Genomic DNA, 19,219 nt, shown 5'->3' on the forward strand with positions numbered 1-19,219 from the left:
TCCTGTACCTTCTAGATTGGACTATTCCATTACATTCCTTAGCACATAATCTTTGCAACTCCTTGATTTTCAAATGTTGAAAAAACAAACCCCCCAAACCGTATGACAATTTAAGAGATGACCATATGCCCCATATTTTTAATACCATAAAAGACGCCAAACAAACCAAAGTGCAAGAACAAAATTCAAATAACCTTCTATCTTCCATTCTTTGAAAGCTAGTCAGTGTATTATTCATTTGTCACTAAGTGTTTTAACAATTCTAAATTCTATCTTCTGTACGTCAGATTAGTTTGTGATAACACATATATTGTCTAACTATATTGGCATTATGCAATTCTTGCAATTCTTCCTTGTCTAGATTTTTGTCCAAATAAATACAACTTTACAGCAAAAGAAGTTTGGTAATAGATGGTTGGATTTGTATAATGATAAATAATTACTTTTGTAAATTTTTCTTGTTCATGAATGCTAAGAAAGGAATCAGATTTTTGCCAGACTGATCCTCCCTTGTGGCCATTCATCACTTCTGTTCTCGCGTAGTTCCAAGCCTGCTTATTGAGCTGGGTAGGGCAGAGAATTCTACACAAATCTTCAGTGGCTCATGTACAAATCCTCAGGGGAAAAAGATTTACAACATAAAAAGCAGAATTTCATAGTTTTGGAAGAAACTTTGTGTAGTAGCATTGTAAAAGGATTTATTTAAAATTAAGTCTTAGCTAAAAATTAGAGTTTTTGCTTTCCTTACTGAATCATATTCATGTCTTTAGTTTAATGCTGACCCTCAGCATTGGTCAAACTGCTTTCTGATTTCACTGAATGTAAATACATTTGGCTGTTAAATGGAACCAGGAAAATATTTTTGCTATAGAGTTAAGCAAGAACAAGTTTTTAAAAATTAACCTGGAAAAGTATTTGTTGACAGAAATCTAATATATTGACTCATTGTACCTTGTGGAATCTAGAAGGGAAATGAGAGGACAAAATACTGAAGTATATATTATTTCTTGTGAATCAATGATATTAAAAGAAAAAAAAAGTCATCTCAAGTTTTCCACCCTGTTTATCCCCCCAGGCAAACATGTAGTGAAAGCTGAGTAGTTTTCTTGATTTTTGTCCAACTTCTTGACTTTTACTTGGAACTATAGATTCTGAATATTTCTGAGACCTTAGAGGCTTCATTTAATGTAGAGGGATTTTAAAGTTTTATGGCTATCATAACAATATTCATAGATAAAATTTAATATTCTGTCCAGGTTTATTTGTATAAGATAGAAGCATGAAATATTGCTAGTGGTGAGGGACTAATTTTAAACATCTAATGAGTATCATCTTAAAATATTAGCTTGACACTCAATACTCACTTGAAAAATATGGATCTAATTTTAACAGTGGTTTTAAGAGTAATAACAGTTGTATAATAAAATTCTGAAGCTCAACTTTAATCATTTGTTTTCCTAATTTCTTTTTTTGTTTTCCTTCTTTCATGCCTCTCTTCGCTCCTCTAATGTTCTTTGTCACCATTTCTGGTAAAATTTAGGAATAAATGAGTACTTCTAAAAACTATTTTCTAAAATAAATTTTACAGAAATTCAGCTGGGGAACAGGGAACAGAAGAAAAACTTGATTAACTTAAATTGATGCCTAATCTTCATTGATGTCAAGCAATCCTGATTTTTATTTGGCTCAAGACAATGAGAATACCCTGTGCAGGAAGTTGCATTTGTCAGTCCTCTGTAGCCAGTGGGAAGCTCCTCACAACACACAAAGTTTGGGAATAATGTGGTTATGGTGGGAGAAAAGGAAAGGAAGAGCACATTGTTGCTGAATTCAGCAAGTAAAACACTGAGTTACATCAAAACAACATGGGTTTATTCCACATTAAATTAGTTGTGTCATGGGTATGTACTGGAACTTTGGGTTTGCTTCTAGCTGTATGTGCAGAAAGAAATGGTGTAGAGGGATTTTAATACACTTACAGCATAGGTAGTGAGTTAGATAATACATTCAAGCCCATGTTTTGTTTTCTTATGTAGTGAAAAGACTGCATAGAGGATGGATAGTCCAATGTACTAGCTTTTTTCCTGGTAATCTAAATAAATAAATGCTTAGCAAATATTAGAGTGTGCTCATCCAGCACAGCAGTGCTTTTGTATGGCTTTTTTTTTCCCTTGTATCCAAGCAAGTCTCTGTCTTTCTTTTCTAAACTTTCAAGAAGCTGTTTGGTTTGGTTTTGCTTTTACTACACTTCTGAAATATTATTTAGGGACAGAGCTAAATCTATGTTGCATTATAACAGATATTTAATGACCATGTGTTTAGCATGCTATTTTAAGTCGTTCAAATAGAGTATCAGTAAAAATACATAAAATATTTATTAGCTTCTTTTCCACTAGCTGTATTTCACAGCAGTGGTGATTTGCCTGATTAAGAGATTAGTCTCTCAGAAAAACATGTTTGAATGAGAATGAACTCCAAATGCTCAGTGGTACCAAGTAGATTATTTTCCATGTGATAGATGTGGTTCTAATTATTTGCACTTACTTTCATCTCTGTGCTGTATATTACTTTTTGGATTGCTGTATTATTGACAAAATGTGATTCTGTGGTGGCAAAAAGAAAGTTATATTACAGAGAGAAGAGCAGAGATGCAGACCAAATGGAGAGGTATTATGGGGATTTTAAAGGATCATGTGAGCTATATGCTAGTTCCTGAAATGACAGTTTCTACAGACATGGTGGCAGCATATACATTGAGAATTACAAATCGTCTTCCGAAGTGCTGTGATATCTAGAACAAAAATTCAGCCTTTTTAATGCAGAAAACTTGATACAACTTCCCTTTTTTCCATGGTCAGTTACTAGGTGCTTTCTTACATTGTCAGTTTTTTTAATACTCCCGAAGAGAATTGCTGCACTTTGGGGGTTTTTAATGCCGCAATATTGTTCACAATGGGTGGTGAGTGTCACAGATAGCCCAGGGAAGCCTGAAAAGTGTCGTGTGACCTGCAGAGCTCTCAGGTCTCTGGACCAAAACTTATGTGTTGGTATTCATTCAAAAAGGCTTTACCAATGTCACGTGGCATCAAATCAGTAACTAATTTATGTTTGTGTCTCAGTTACCCTAGAAGGACCTCTGGTAGAATTTATTTAAACTTGCGTCATCTTTCATTTCCTAGGGATAATATATGGAAAGAAAACACATCTTCCTCCTTTCATAACTTTGGAATTAGATTTTTAACTTAATCCTGGGAAGCATTCTCTCTTTATCTTAGATCTTCTGCAGGGTGGGAACTTCTGAAGGAAAAAAATCTTTCTTTTCTTACAACACCCCTTGAGTCTGAACTCCAGCAGCAGCCAAACAATAATCTTCTGATTTATAGAACAGTGTGGTGTAGAATATGCTGTGAGAGCAGAATTAATACAAAGCAAGTTAACATTGAGTCAGTATTTTACAGAATGTGTGTGTGGTTAAGTGGTAGAAGCAGCATGCAAAATGTTTAAGATATCAGCCGTCTCCTTGCACCAAAACTGAATAGCTGTGTTAGCCCGGCCCTATGCCTACACTAATTACAAACAGGGATATGTTTTTGGATCTGTTTAAGAAGAGAATACAGAGAAAAGCTTGGGAAATGTGACATTAATAATATCAGGTCGTACATTGCTGCCTAAGTAAAAATTCTTGCTGAATCCATCAGTCACACTGCAGTACAGGCTCTATAGAGTAGAGTGAGCCTTCAGGTGTTGTAAGAAATGCAGTTACCTGCCTAATGTTATTATCTAGTGTTGAGAAGTAGAATGTTGCTTCAATACACTATGCAAACCTACTGAAAATAATTGTATCTAGTCTCTCCAAGCCATTGGGTCTATGTGACTGTGGTGGTCTAAACCTAGCTGGAAAATCAAACCCACTAAAGCTACTCCCTTTCCAACACCCCCTTCTTATAATGGAGGAAACAGAAGGAGAGATTAGAAGTAGGAATAACAATCTACTGGAAATAGCAATAACCACTCCAAAATTAATAAAAAAGAGTGTACAACAGAGAGACAAACTTTTCTACCTGCAAATAAGATATGCATTACTGACAGTCCCCCCAGGCAGCACTTGATGTGGTTGCCAAAAAAGACACAAACTGGTGACAGGAGAACTTGCACAGTTTAGCTTTTTCCCACCCCTCCCAGCCTGGAAAAAAGAAACAACAGAAAGCAGGGACATAACAAACACATGGAAGCTAATTCATCTGAACAAGGTGTTGGTCTTAATTGATTTAGGATGAATATTTAGAATTGCTGTCAAAATGCTGACTGTGGCGATCCCGGTGCCAGGGCTCTTTCTTGGAGGCTGTGGCAGCACTGGTGGCACCATGGGGCTCTCTCCTGGTGCTGAGTGGCAGCATGGCCCTGACTCCTGGTCCCACACACTCTCTGGCAGGAGCCAGGCAGGCAAAATGGCAAACTTTATTTCCAGCTGTGGCTTCTGCCTTCAGAGACCATGTCCCCAGCCATGGTGGAGATGGTATCAAATAGACAGTGCTCCACCCATTTCCTCTGTCACCATGACAATGCCTTACTCTAGGAGCAGGAAAGCTTTACAAAATAGAGCTGTGAGAAAATGCATTGCTCTGGCACTAGGCCAAATGTGTCCCAAAATAATGCAGCTGGCTGTCCAGCTTTGTGCAGAATGAGGGGCTGGGGGAGCATTTATGTCTCTTGCTGACTTGAGGCATTTGTCATATCTGTCCTTCCTTTGTCCTTGAATTCCTTTTTTTGTTTATTCTGAATGTTCTGTACCATGGCTGATGTGTGAAGGTGTTATTTTTTAATTTGATTAGTATTCAATATATTCTCTAGTGTTTACCATAAAATATGCTGAGACTTAATGTCTAGTTAGTTGAAGTTTAATCTTGGAAGCTTGATGAGGAAGAGACCATGTTTTCTAGTGTTGCCTGTGTAGTTCTGCATTTAAAAATGCCTCTTTCTTTCACTGCCCCTTTCAGATCTTTTTTCTTTTATTTTCTCTTAAAGCAATACCAATAATTATTTAAAGGCCTTTTAAAACAACAGAAAATATGTGGTTATGTGTTGGTTGCTGTGCTCAGTTTTTGCTTTCATATGATTGTGACATGGCAAGATTAATACAAGTGTAAGTCAACGTATACACTAAGTCAATTTTCCATGCATAAAAGGAATCTAAATTAAAATGGCAGCTTGTAAACTCAATACAGCATGTGACAAGTTGACAAATGGTAAATAAAGCCTAGTAAAAAATGTAATTAATTTCAAGTCTGCAAATTTGTTCAAGTGGTTGATCTGGCAAACAAAGTTATTGCCTAATCCTCAGAAAATAAGAGATTAATCAGAAAATTACCCAGATAAATATAATTTATCCCTGATCAGTTTGGAGGGAAAAGAAGTGTGTACTGTTACTCTAAGAAAACTTGTTTATATATTTGAATTTGCAATTTCTTTTTGGAGAGTTGCAGATTAAAAAATAATTCAGCTTTTCTTAATTGATTCAGGATGATTACTTAGAATTGCTAGCTAATCCTCCATTCCTTGAAATTAGTTCTTAAATTAGAAGAGTAGTATCTAGACCTTCCTGTCCATTGAGGCATAGTAATGAGCACTTAAGATCAAATCCCTTTTCTTTATACAGTAAATGCCTGCATATGTGGTCTGCAACGACTTAGATTTGGTTTCTGTTTCCTTCAGCTGTTTCAGTTTGCTCAACAGAGCACAAACACACTGTAAGTACAGCATAGGCAGCATCCTTCCCATTTATTGCTGTAGTTGACTTTGTAATTGCTTTTCCTTTTGGGAATTCTTCAAAGCATTGTAAATATTTATTCTAACAATGATCTCGTGTGTCACATACTTCTTTGGACATGTAACAGTAAGAAATGATATTACCTTATTCGTTTCATTAAGATATGAGTGAACTTGAAAATTAAGGGGAGAGGAGAAGACCCTGAATCTTGTAGAAATAAATGATTTGTTGTTGAAATACCAATTTGGTGAAAATCTATTTGTGTATTTTTAGAAAAAAAAAGGCAAGTGTATATCCATATTTTTTAAACAGTAGCAACTGAAAAATTTTGTTTTCAAGTTCTGCAATGTATAAATATTCATTTTCCTATTTAAATACAATATGATGATTCATTCTAAGAGAAAGTTAGGTGAAAGATGCAAATTGGTTGCAGATGTTAAGCCATGTACTATTACGGCTGGTAATTGGTAGAAGAAATGCTTCCCCTTGATGTTTTTAATATTATATAGCAGCTTCTGACTTGATGAACTCCAAGGCATAAGAGTATCAGGCAAATATTAGATATTAAGTACAGACATAAATTATACTTAGTGGCATTTTTTGTAGTTTAAAAATTATGGGGTTTGTGTATATCACGCAGATTGAATTTTCTAGAAGCTCCATTTAATTTCAAACTACTCTGTGTAGCAAAATTTATAGGGGGTGGCAAGAAATATGCATAGAAAAGCCTGAAAAAGCAAACAAAACCCTCATCAAAATCTACAAGCATACACCCACGCCCTCAATATATAATGTTCATAAAACAGTGCATTTAGGTAAGGAATACTAATGTATATGATGCTTAAAATAAAAAATATAAATGCTCCAAGTTATGTATTTTCAATTTCAACCTTGTTTTCAAATATAAAATTGCAAAAGACATGATGAAAAATTTAGATTAATAATTGGAAGATTATCTGACTGAGGTTTGAGAATAAATACAGCATTCAAAGCATTACAGTAATTCCCAGCTTCATCATGTGAAGATGCTCTATGACAATGGGCTTTTCATTTTCCTCATTTTACATGTTTTTCTCCTTTCCTGTTTCTGACAAATGTTAATAAAAGGGAGCTCTTGAGAGGTTATAACTGGATGTACAATTGTTAAGGAATAATCCTGTTGTACCTGTTATGCTCTGACACAATGGCTAGTGCTCCCCTTCAATCCACTGTTAGGTATTTTGGTGTTTACACTGCTATTCAGCAAAAGAATATTTATTTTAGATGATGCTCTATAGAATTGTGAAGTGCTCAAACATCTCAATAGCAGTCTTTATGAAAAAGGTTTTGTTTTATTCTCAGTCATAATTATCGTACATTTCTCATCTTCACTTATCCATTTTACTTTAAATTTCAACTTCAGTCAGTAGAGAGCTGCCATGCTAGAGGGAATACCAGCCAGCTGGGTATGCTTTTTAAAACCTTTTAAACATTGTCCAGGGGAAAAAAATATAACTATTTCTTGCATGGTTCACCAACAGGAAAGCATACAGCAGGCAGAAACTGCAGGCAGAAATTTGACATTGCTCTGTTGCTATTTCCGCGTGTGTCAGCAGGTGGCGATGGAAGGCAGTGTAGGAGCTGGGAGAAAATCACCAACGAGGTGAAATGAAAAAAATGCTTGGAAAGAATTTGCTTTGCTTTTTGTGCTCTATGAGGCTTTGTTCTTCGGAGCATCTTTAGGCTATATTATAAAATTAATTTTATTTCTATTTTTTTAGTAAATTGTTCCTTTGTCTTTTTTGGCCCATGACTAACGTATGTAAAAGGCAAATCGTTGTCACAGATGCAATGGTTTTGTGACAAATATGAAAATAAACAATATGCAGGCAACCTGGGTGAAAGATGAGAGTTGTGAACAGAATAGTTAAAGTAATAGAGACAGTGAACTCATTCCCCTGATGCTTGCCACAAAGCCATTTAGAAATTGTACAAGTAAACCACCACCAGAATTCATTCCCAGGCTAAGGAAGGATTTACACAGTAAAAATAACAGAGTAGCTGTGCTATCTAGGGATTAATTTTCTTAGTGCTCTGTCACTATTCTTCCTCTGGGTGTGGGGAGCATATTAAAAATGAGCAATGCTTTTAAAGTAATTTTGCCAATAAGTAACACTCCTGCCTTATGTGCTGCTTTGGAATGATATATGCTGGAAAGAGTCAGCTCCATTTAGGAAAGTATGAAGCACTTAATTTCTTCTGAATCTTGTCTTTATTTTCTCTCTTTTTGGCCAGAAGCATCTCAGGAAGTCATTAAGTAGGAGCAGTGGATTTTAGGATGCTGTTGGCACAACACCTCATTATGCAATTGAGGAATATTTTCCTTTAAAATATACCTTTTTCTGCTGTTCCATTGTAAACCTTGAGCAGAAACTCACAGCAGCGGTCCCACTCTCTTAAAACTTTGTATGAGGCTAATGGAAATTAATCAAATAAGAGAAAAATAGGTAAAGTCTTTCTTCTTTTATTTAAGATCAGTGTTATTACATGGGCATATTCTGTTCAGTGGCAGGAGTGTGATCTTGGGGAATGTGAACACAGAGGTGAGAATTGAGAGGTATCAAAGTTTAATGGCAGGAATATGGATGTATATATCATAGGGTTTGGTTATTGGGGTTCTTTTTCAGATGAAATCATAAATGGAGCTATGAAATATATTGTTCTATGTAATATAAAAAGTAATTTATTATTGCCATTAATGAATACCTGAAAAAGTAATTTCCTTTTTTTTTTAACTGAAATTCATTATATTTTGCTCTAGTTGTTTATGTGCTTTATTTGCTTGAAGTGCATTGTTTACAAATGAGATATATTTCTTGTGGAGATTGTGGCTTGCTCACTAATCAGTTCAAGCCTGACAGTGCACATGGTTGCCTACTTTTATCTCCTGTTTTTCAAATGGTGAAAGTCTGAAAGGATAGAAGACAACAGGTGGGCTTTACTGAGAATTAAGAGGTGATTTTTGTGTTCTGTATTTTGAGTAGGTCTGCATTGGCCCAGCAAATAATCCTAAGTACTTCATTGTGTCAGCAGTTTTAGCCTCACGCTATCTCAGATACTCATTCTTGGAGTATGTCGGCCAACAGACATCAAACTGCCAACACTTTCCAGAAGGAAAGGAGTTCTCCAAAAATAAAGACAAGAGTTTGTACAACCTGATAAAGGAACTATTCTTACATGCAGTTAGTATTCTCCCAGTAAAGAGAATTATGTCTTCCACTTTTCTGGGATGAAGAATTTAAAATTATTGATTTTTAGTAATACTTAACTTTTCTCCCCCCTTCTTTTTATTTTTTCTGATGTACATTTTCTGTGGATCTTTTCCAAACTTTTATGAAAAGTCAGCAGCTGGCCAAAATATTGTTGGATACCTGTAGATGGTCACAGCCTGACACTTTGTCACTTGTTTTGCTAAGATATCCTCTGTGTTATTTGGGAACACATGCATGCTGCAAAGCATTGGAGACAAAAATAATACAGAAATAAGTTTTTTCCAAATATTTTTTAGTTTTGTTTTCCTAGAAAGTTGGGAGTGCTATGGAAAGCCTGACACAAATGTCTATGTAGAAATCAAAACATTCTTTTCAAGAGATGTGAAGATGACAAAGCTATTAAGAGAAGATAAAGAAATATTAGGCATCTATAATTAATATAAAATCATGTAGACTTCTAAAGAAATTGCCAATTTATAGTTCTTTAGCAAAAAACCCCTGTTATATGCAATGTTTTTTTACTCAGGGATTAATTCTAGTAAGTACTTGAAGGACTGTGTATCAGGTTTCAACTAATATATCAATTACTATGTCATATTTTGAAGGGAACTAAATACACCAATTCTTACCCCATATCTTATACTTTAAAGAATTGTTAAAAACCCAGCTGCACATTAACCACACTTCTCATGAAACACGTGTTATCTACTTTAGCACTCTTGACCTTATCATATGGTAATTTTCTAGCTTTTAAGAAGTAATTTTTGAGATTTTCAGAGGTACTCCCAGTTTCTTCCTAAGGTGCTTTTACTGTCTTAAGTAGTCTTTAAATGATTTACTTCTAGTACTTTCCCTTTATATTTTATATGTTGATTGCTTGCTGAACTCTTACCTTGATGTATGAATAGTAAACGAAGATATAAAAAGCTTTAAACTCAATTTGAATCAGCTTCTGAAGTCAGACTGTTTCATCTGTTAAATATGTTTCCTTATCTTTACTGCTACATAAATTAAAGACAAGAGTTAATGAGAATAAAAATAACTCAAATACTTTACTACTTAACATATGCTGAGAAGGCTTTGCATTGCCAATGATTTCATTGAAGATTAGTCTTTAGTTTATTTGGATAGTTTATATATGAACCTTTTCCTAGAAAGACAGAAAATGTGTATTTCTTTTTCATGCTCCACCAACCTTATCAGCTTTGTGCTTAATTGTTTTTAAGGTTTTGAAAAAATTTGAAGAAGGCATCTCAGGCTTTAAAAATTAGAACATAAACGATAGCAAAATTTTGCTGAAGTGATTAATATTTAGAATATTTTACATATTTAAAAGTTATTATTACTGCTTTCTTTAAAGTCTTCCTATGTAAGCCTTAGAACTTGAACTCTTACATTGGATAGCAATATATTCAATAACCCTGGTTAGCTTCATAGCAGCATTCTCAGTGAGCCAAGTTAGAACCTTATAATCATAAAAATTATAAAGGTTGAAAGGGACCTGTGGCTGTTGTTCAGAAGAAAGGGTTAAAAGCAGGAGGATGATAGAATGTCTTAACTGACCTTGCAGCTGGGGATGCTGAGGTCTGGGGAATAAAAGTGAAGGAAACTCCATGTAATATGCCTACTGTTGTTTATCCTCTGTGTTTTGAGAAGTGGAATCTCTGTCTAAAGATAACATAGGTGCTTGCAGAGACCTGGAGGCACTCTCACAGATGTGCTTGAGCTCCCTGTCTTGGGAGAGAGACCAAAGCTCAGACCTCATAAAAATCACAGGGAGATCACGGCATGGTGATAAACCAGGTGTGTGTGGACCCTCGATAAATGGGTGCAGACAGCAGCCCCACCGTGTTCTGGGGTGAACTGAGCCTAACAGGGTCTCTGTTCCTGCTTGTGTGCCTCTGCCTGGGTGTTGCTCTGGGATCCTCTGGGTAGTGAGGATATTGAAATGTACTGTTTGCATTTCAGCAGTGGTTTGTGGTTGTTCTGGCTGCCTGCCCATCTCAATTCACGTGAGTGCCATGTGAGTAACCTCATGCTCATAGTGGGGCCAGTTGGATCAAATTGTTCAAGGCTTTGCACTATTGGATTTTTTAACGTCTCCAAGGATAGATGCAGCTCCTGTTCCATGTGCAACTGCCCTCCCTGTGAATAAGCTCTTTGCTTTACTGAGTTAAAATTTCCCATATATTGACGTGTCTATTGTCTCTCTATGCATTTGAGAGGCTTTTCACTTAACTATGTAGTTGTAAACATCAAAAGGCTTTCCCCTTGGATTTCAATTAAGTTTGAACAACTTTGTCTCAGTTTCTTTGCTCTTGACTGTCTTGGTAGCTTTTGGTTGCACTTCCTCCATTATGTCTATCTTATCCTGGAGACTCCAAAACTGGTTGTGGTACATGTTTAATAATGAGTATTAAGAGAATGAGTTTATTTAAAAACAAAAACCCCACAACTAATAACAAAGTCATTGCTTGAAATAATCACAGAAAGCAAGAACCACTCTTGTGCTATAAATAGCATTTAGTAAACACCAATCTATTACAATAAGTGCTGCTTTGTAAGATTAAGACTTCTGTGGGAGAAGGTTGTTTGCAAAGTTACCCAGTACAGATTTAAAGTGTCCAAGAAATTCAACACAGGTAATGAGAAAGGTTAGGAATATTAGAAAGTTTAGCTATAGAGTGTACTTTTAGTCCCCTTTTTATTTAGCTTCAACTTCTAGCCACTGAAGTTTGTAGTTTTATGTCTTCCTCCTAATACAAGAGTTTTCAACTGCTTCAGTCAGTGTTTTGATATTCGTCAAAATCTTCTTGAATTGTCCACAAAGAATTGAATTGTCCAAGAACGTCAAAAGCCTTTTTAAAAGTATAGTTTAATTTTGTTACCCAATAAGTCAAATTGAAATTGAATTTGAGATGACCAATAAAAGATTTCAATCAATATATAATTATTACTCAGTATTTATAGGTGACTAATGTTGAGAAATTGGCAGGTATGCCTTGCAGAGGTTGCATTCATAATTTCAGTTACTACTTACAATATTACTATCCAGCCTGTTCCTGTGCCAAATAATTATGATTGCTCTGAGTTCCTCCATCTAAAATGTATCCTACTCCCAAAGACTTCTTTTGAATAATGTCCTTCTATCCAGGTAGTTAAATCACTCATGATAATCCATCCACCCAAGCACTGCCATTTCCATTTCTGATGGGTATGGCAAATGTGATTTTTGCCCCACATGTGGCCCTTAGCAATGCTTTGTTCTTCCAGCCAGCTGTTTCTCACTTTACATCTCTGGCTCATCAGTTGGCATCTACTTGCAGCTGATCTGTCCTTGATCATTATTCACATTATGGCATCAGTGCACACACCTGATTGTTCTATGGTCTACTTGTTACTTTTCTTTGTTTTCCTTTAACATGTTTTCTCACTCAACGCAGATACTTGGAAGGAGTTTTCTGTAAACATTCTCAGCTGCTCTATTGTTTTTTTAAATGCCCCTTTCAAAACTTGCTTTTAGGATGCTTGAAGAAAGATAGTAGTTGTTAGGTTGGTGTCTCATAAAACTCATAGTTCTTGGTTGTGAAACAGATCTCCTCCTCCTCCTAATCTGATCCAAGAGCTACACATCCTAAATAACAGCAGAGTCAGAGTATTTGGAGTGTCTAATTGCTTCAAGGAATTACACTTGTGGACAGGATAAAACAACTACAAAGAAAAATTTGGGAACAGCTCCATGCACCTTTCTTTGGAGCAAGTGTATATTTTACCTGTCAACTATATGGGAAGTCATAGTAAACCACCTGTCTAGATGGGGTGCTAAAGGTATGATGTGTTCTCCAGTGTTAGTACTGATATTTATAGTGTTTTTTGTTTTGTTAAGGATCTCTTAGCATTATGCTCAGTCAACTCTTACAGTGCAACAAGGAGAAATTCAGTCATCCTGCCCATCTGATTTACTTCAACTTGCTCATTAAATTTTAGAGAGAATTCTGTAGGATAGCCTGGTACCTAGTGTAAAACTATGTACAGGAAAAGTGTATATATAGTCCTAGATGGTGTAAGAAACATAAGTGAAAGATGGAAAAGAAAATTGGTAAAACCATAAATAAAGTGAATGTAGGAGCTTTTAGAACTCAAAGATAAAGTCACTTAAACATGGAGAGTTAAAAACAAAAAAAAAGTGTGAAATACATGGCCCATTCAAACAATGGAGTAATACGTAAAAAAATGGAAAAATATGTTAAAAATGGCCTTATTTAAAGTATTGCTCATGTGAAACAGCTGTAGCTCAGTGTTTGAAGGTCTGAGTAAAATTTTTGCATGTAGTTTCAAAGAATAGAAGCAAATCAACTGCAAAAGTTCGTGCTTTCTTTTAATCTGATGTATTTCAATGGAGATAAAGGAAGATGTTACCTACATAGTTCTTTCTTCTTTTGATTTTAAACTGAAACTTGTATTTAATGTTTTATGATGCAATGGGCTTAACAGAATTTGATTCAAGCAATTCATTGAAGGTATAATCTGTTTTATGGCTGCATCCTGTTGACCACAGAGGCTCAAGAAACAGATATAAGGTCCGATGAGTCTTGCAGGTATCAGTGTCTTAAAAATTCTTCTGTGTAGTTTTGCTAGGATTTTGGAGATTGGACGTTACCCCACTGCAGTGGCAATTTTCCCTTAGAGAGACTGCCTGCTAAGTGCTCTGGATGTAGATCTTGCAGCTGTATTTCAAATTGTTTTCTAATCTTTTTAAAAAAACTTTTATAAAATTATATTGCAAAGAAAAGTGTCTAAATGCTACTTAAAAAAATTCTCTCATGTCCTTCAGATCCCTGAATTTTCCCCATTAGCATGCTTAAGTGGATTTTTTTTGTTTGTTTTTGTTCTTAAAATGTATCATTCACTTTCAGAATAAAGAAACAAAAAACTGCCAGAACCCTCATCACCTCTAAAAGCAGTTATCACATTTAGCCAAACACAGTAAAAGATACTTAAATTAATTGCATTTATTAGGGGGACTTCTAGACATACGCTGTTCCACAGTTGATCAAAATTAATTGAAATTTGTCTATGAATAAAACCAGAACACCCACTTTTATTGCATATGAATAAAAAATTAGTTTTTTAGCAACTAATATATGAAAAGATAGAACTAGAAAATGTTTTTAATCAATAGGTTTAGAATGTTTTTTTTTAAATACTAATGAGTAGTCCACTCTTTTTTTAGTAGACTACAATTTGTCACTTTACAATTTGATGAAATGTTTCTGATACTGAAGCCCAACAAAGTAGGGTTTCCTTTACTACATATAGTAAATCTGGTCTTTTTCTTTCAAAGTAGTTTTAGCTATGAGCTTACTATAATGCAGGACCAGTTTTCCAGAAATCATACAATTTCAAAATACTTAAAATCATTCTGGGAACCAATGTGAGTCTTCTGAAACCACTTAAAACCTTACACATCTTATTTTGCCTAAGATTCCTTACTGGCTCTTTCTTTTTGTACTGATGTTGCTCTCCTGAAGCCCAGAAATCTTCATATTTATGTAGTTATTTATTGCTAATCATCAATCTTGCATTTCTGCTATTCCTACATCATGGATGTGCAAGATCACCCACTGTTTTAGATGATCAACTCAACAATGGTGTAGCATGACTTCAAGCGTTTCTAGTTTTACTGAAGGTGTATTTCCAGGGAGTAAATAGAAAAAGGTAGGCCCTAAAGTTTGGCGGTGGTTAAGCATAGTTTTGTTGCTGAGTAGTTCTCCATTCTCTGATGGATGGGTGTTTGTGTGCAGCTGAGAGTTGTCAGTCACAAGAAAGGGGTAGGAGGAGCTTTTGGGTTAATGCAAGCTCAGCTTGCAGGGTCTGGTGAAACCCTCTCAAGCTACAGGCTGAGCTCTACTTCCCAGTCCATTTTGGCTCTTCACTGTGACACTGTTCCATCTGGGCTGTTCGCATAGCTGGCGTTCTTCTCCTCCTTCAGAACTCCTCATTCCATCCATAAAAATGCTTTTTAAATTGTGCTTAGGAGTGACAGCTGTAGCGTACCTTTGTGCTCTTTTTGAGAAAAAACACCTATAAGTGAGTAATGTAACTCATGCTCACAGGAACCCTATCTGAGGTTTCCAGTTGAATAAAAAAAAGAATGTGCAAAAAAAAAAAGTTACTACTCTACTTCAAAAACACTACAAATTTTTCATGTTGTGCAGCAAACATGCTAGAAATGTCTGTGGTTTCAGCAGGAAAGAAAACTTACACAGACTACTGTTGCAAGATATTTGGGCAAATAATGAATTTATTTCCAAGAAATAGGATGGGATATTGACCACTCAATATTATTAAATTCACCGCGCTGTCTTTACTTTTTTTTTTTCAATTAGATGAGGATTTTATAAAATGAGTGGTATTTCAGAGAATATAGAAATTTCTAGCTGCTGTTGCAGAGTTAAAAGAACAAGGCTGATGTGCCCTAAAAGAGCAGCTTACAAGAGGAGCAGAATCATTGGTAATTTTTATTTCTTTTCAAAAGGCAAAATGTTATTTCCTGCCCAACTCTTAACAGGAATTTTATAAAAGAAGCAGAAGCATTGTGCATGTCCACTGGTAGTTCACTTACAGAAACACCATGTTTTGCAGTCCTTTGTTACTGTATTGTTATTGTCCATAGAAGTCCCTGACAGCCACTCTCACAGAAAGCGTGACAATACAAAGGAGGAAATAAAGAAAGAAATGGCTGTATTAAATTTGTCTACCCTTTAAATAAAGTTGCTATTTTCCCCACAATCTGTCAGAAAGTAATTATTTTGCTATCTAGCTGTAGCAAATTTTAACAGCAAGAAACTCGTTCTTTAAAGGGCTTTTAAATTTCATATTTTATCTCATTCAACAGTAATCTTTCAAATTCTGTTCCTTTATTCTGCTAATACTGCTGGCTAAATTGCTAGCAGAGTATTATTTCTCATTTGGGTTGATGTTCAATGCTGAAGAAAGCTCTAGCTCCAACATGCTCAGTTTTTCATTTCCTGGCATTCTTAGTGTAATATTCTTGAATATGTTTCACATAAATTGTCTGAGAGCTGAGTCTTTCTGTGAAGGAAGGAGAGAACAAGGTCTATGTGTTTTAGGCACAGGGCTGTGTTGAAAAGCTGACTCTCTAGCACTCAAGTTGGAAAATTTCAAGGGGTTTTTTGTTGTTTTGGTTTTGTGGTTTTTGTGGATTTTTTTTTTTGTGTGTGTGTTTTGTTGTAGTTTTGGTTTTTTTCAAGTTTATGTATGCCTTACCTGGGAAATCCACATTCTTCTGGAGTGAAATTACAAGTGGAAAAACTGTAGACATGTGGCACATGTCTAAGGCAATACACTTGTTTCTTCCTCCTTATGTCATAATAAGACATTAACTACCATTAAACCTCTTACACTTTGGAATTCTAAAATAAGTCATATTATTGTGTGACATATGTATAGTGCTATACATATTTATGTTCACCTGGAAAAAATTTTTAATAAAGCTGTAATTTAATGTGGTGTGATCTGTCTAGTGATGAAAAGTATAAACATTGCTCTCAGATCTTGGCTAAATATGTGTAAATACCTTTTCTATTATTTTAGGCACTTGTAAAAGAAACTTATTCAAACACACATCTGTCATATACACTGCCTGTTTTGTGGAGGTTTAGAATCAGTATATCTTTAAAATAAGAAATCCCTGACTTCTAGGTTAGGTCTCAGAATTATTAGAAATATATCGAGCTACGTAAGTGACTTTTACTATTTGTAAGTTTTTCTTAATTACTTCAAGCTTCTGTTGAGAGCAAATAATTCTTTTTTCTAAACAGTAAGATTTTTGGTGCAATTTTATACACCATTTTACAGTTATTTACGAAACAAATAACCTCATGGTATCTGTTATATGTTTCTCAATAAGCATTCAAATAATGAAGAATAATATATGAAAAAAACCTGAACTATTTCAGCTTTGCTTTTTTTTTATTCGATGCAGTTGTATCCTGTCTGTATTTTCAATGTCCTCAATGTGCCCTTATAATGAAGACTAAAATATGTCCAAACCACTGATTTTTTTATTAAGACAAATTGTACCATGGTTAATCATTAGAAAGATTTGGGTTTTTCTTTAGACATTGAGGGTTTAGTCACCTTTTTCACCATTAAGTATGGATTACTGTCTCTGTAACAAGAATTTTATTAAGATTTCAACCTCTTCTTCCTCCCTCTTGGAGGAATGGATTCTTCTAAATACTTGATATTAGTTCTCTGAGAACTGAATAAGTTTCTGAAATGTGCTGTTCATAAGTATAAAAAGACATTTTTCAGCTGGGAGTATGTAGAATTCAGTTCCTTGGAGTTTTTGTTCTTTTATGTGAAATCAAAATCTGAACTTTGGTGCTTTTTGTGGGGAATTCTGTACTGAATTTTTTTCCTGGAAATATACTTTCAACAAATAACCTATTTTGCAGAAGGGGCTGACCTACCAGACTTTGGGTCGGAAGGGGGCAGAAGAGACTAAGTGAAGTTCTGAGATAACATTTACAACCAAAATTGGAGAAATTTGCATTCTAGAACAACATCATTATGAGGTTTAAAACTATTAATCAAAAATTATAACCTTGTACTTTTTCTTTGTGGTTCAGGAAGATAGTCAACATGCTGTAGCCTTTGCATGGCAAATTAGATACAGATGCCCTTTGCTGAAAAAAACAGTTTTTATCCAGATTTATCTCAGTGATCTGCAGGAGTTTATTTGTCAACTTAATTAGAGAAAAAAAAAGCCCCAAATTATCAGTAAGGCATAATTTACTTACACGTTAACCTTGCTGGGATGTACATTCTGGTACTGTTTAGCTGCTCTGTTAGGTGATTGTTCATATAGTTTATGCTTAGGCAGTTTATGTTTTGAACATGCATGTGTAATGTAGCTATGAAACCTTAGGCAAAATATGCTGCAATATCATCCCTTCAAGGTGACTTTCTTTCACGCTTTGGTGCTTCTTACATTTCCATTCGTCTATGTGCCATATCTCGCTTCGTATCCAGCTGGATTACACAGAAATTGATCGTGATTTTTAAGATAGAGCCAAAACTCCCAGGAGATAATCTTTATGCAAATCACATACTCGAGAGGAGTGAATAGATGCTTAGAATAAAGGAAAAGTGGATAATTACCTGTTGGGTGGTAAATAATCATATGCCTAAAAGAAGACAGAAAAATAAGCACTGTGTGTGCTTGTCTTTGATATTTTTGCCTTTGATATAATTTAGGATTCTTGGTATAGCACTTAATATTAAGAGAAAAAATGTCATTTTACAGACAGAAGAATTTAATTAAGCTATATTTTCATTGCTCTATTGCACAGCCTTCATTTGTTTCTCTATCTGTTTGTATATTATATCTCTGTAAAAGTGCTTTTTTGTTTGGGGTGGTAGTAGTTGTCAGTTAATTTTTTTTTAAGAAAAATATTTCAGACTTGAAGCAGTATGAGATTGGAAAATCCTGCTGGTCAGACAAGCAGCATTCTGGCTTGTTGCATTTTTTTTTGTTGGTGGGGTATTTTTTGCAGTTGTTTTGTTTGCTTGGTTTTTTAACAAGCAGACCCAGACATAAAAGATTTCATTTTGAAAGCTTACAAAAAAGCTAGTTTCTTATCAAATTATAAATGCTTTGTATACACACAGACTCTACTTCTAATGATAAAACGAAAAATATTAAAATTACTTTTAAAATTTCTCTTCTTTACAAAGTGACTACAAGAGGGTTTGTGTACGTAAATTGTAATTGTGTAATTGTGTGTAATACTTTAATGATAGAATTTATAATTTGAGGCAGGGCTTCAAATAGGTGCTTTAGAGTAAATAAGTTCATTTTAGCCTAAAAGAAAATACTTGTTATTTCCACTGACCATTCTTCAAGTGTCATGTGCACATATGGGAGGAATAGCAGTATTAGAAGGTGAAAATAGAAGTGAAATGTATAATCTGACTGATTTTAGTAGTTCATAGTGAAAAACATAAACCTGAGTCATGAAAAAAATGTCACTGATTGCCCATATCTCTGTCCATTTGCCTAATGCATGTGTGTATGCATATATTCCTAGTTTGGCTTACTTAGATTTTAGAAGGATTAATTCTATGCTTTAAATTGGGAAATAAATTATTTTTTGAATTAGGACCCTTCTAC

The 19,219-nt window shown here is 34.9% G+C and overlaps 1 protein-coding gene across 1 annotated transcript in view; it reads left to right on the top strand.

Moving 5' to 3' along the window:
- The window catches only part of TENM3 (teneurin transmembrane protein 3), a 1,295,372-nt gene that overhangs the window by 354,419 nt on the left and 921,734 nt on the right, over window positions 1-19,219 (top strand). The window lies entirely within an intron of this gene.

The sequence above is a fragment of the Molothrus aeneus genome, chromosome 4 (genome assembly GCF_037042795.1).
Source record: "Molothrus aeneus isolate 106 chromosome 4, BPBGC_Maene_1.0, whole genome shotgun sequence".
Lineage (NCBI taxonomy): Eukaryota > Metazoa > Chordata > Aves > Passeriformes > Icteridae > Molothrus > Molothrus aeneus.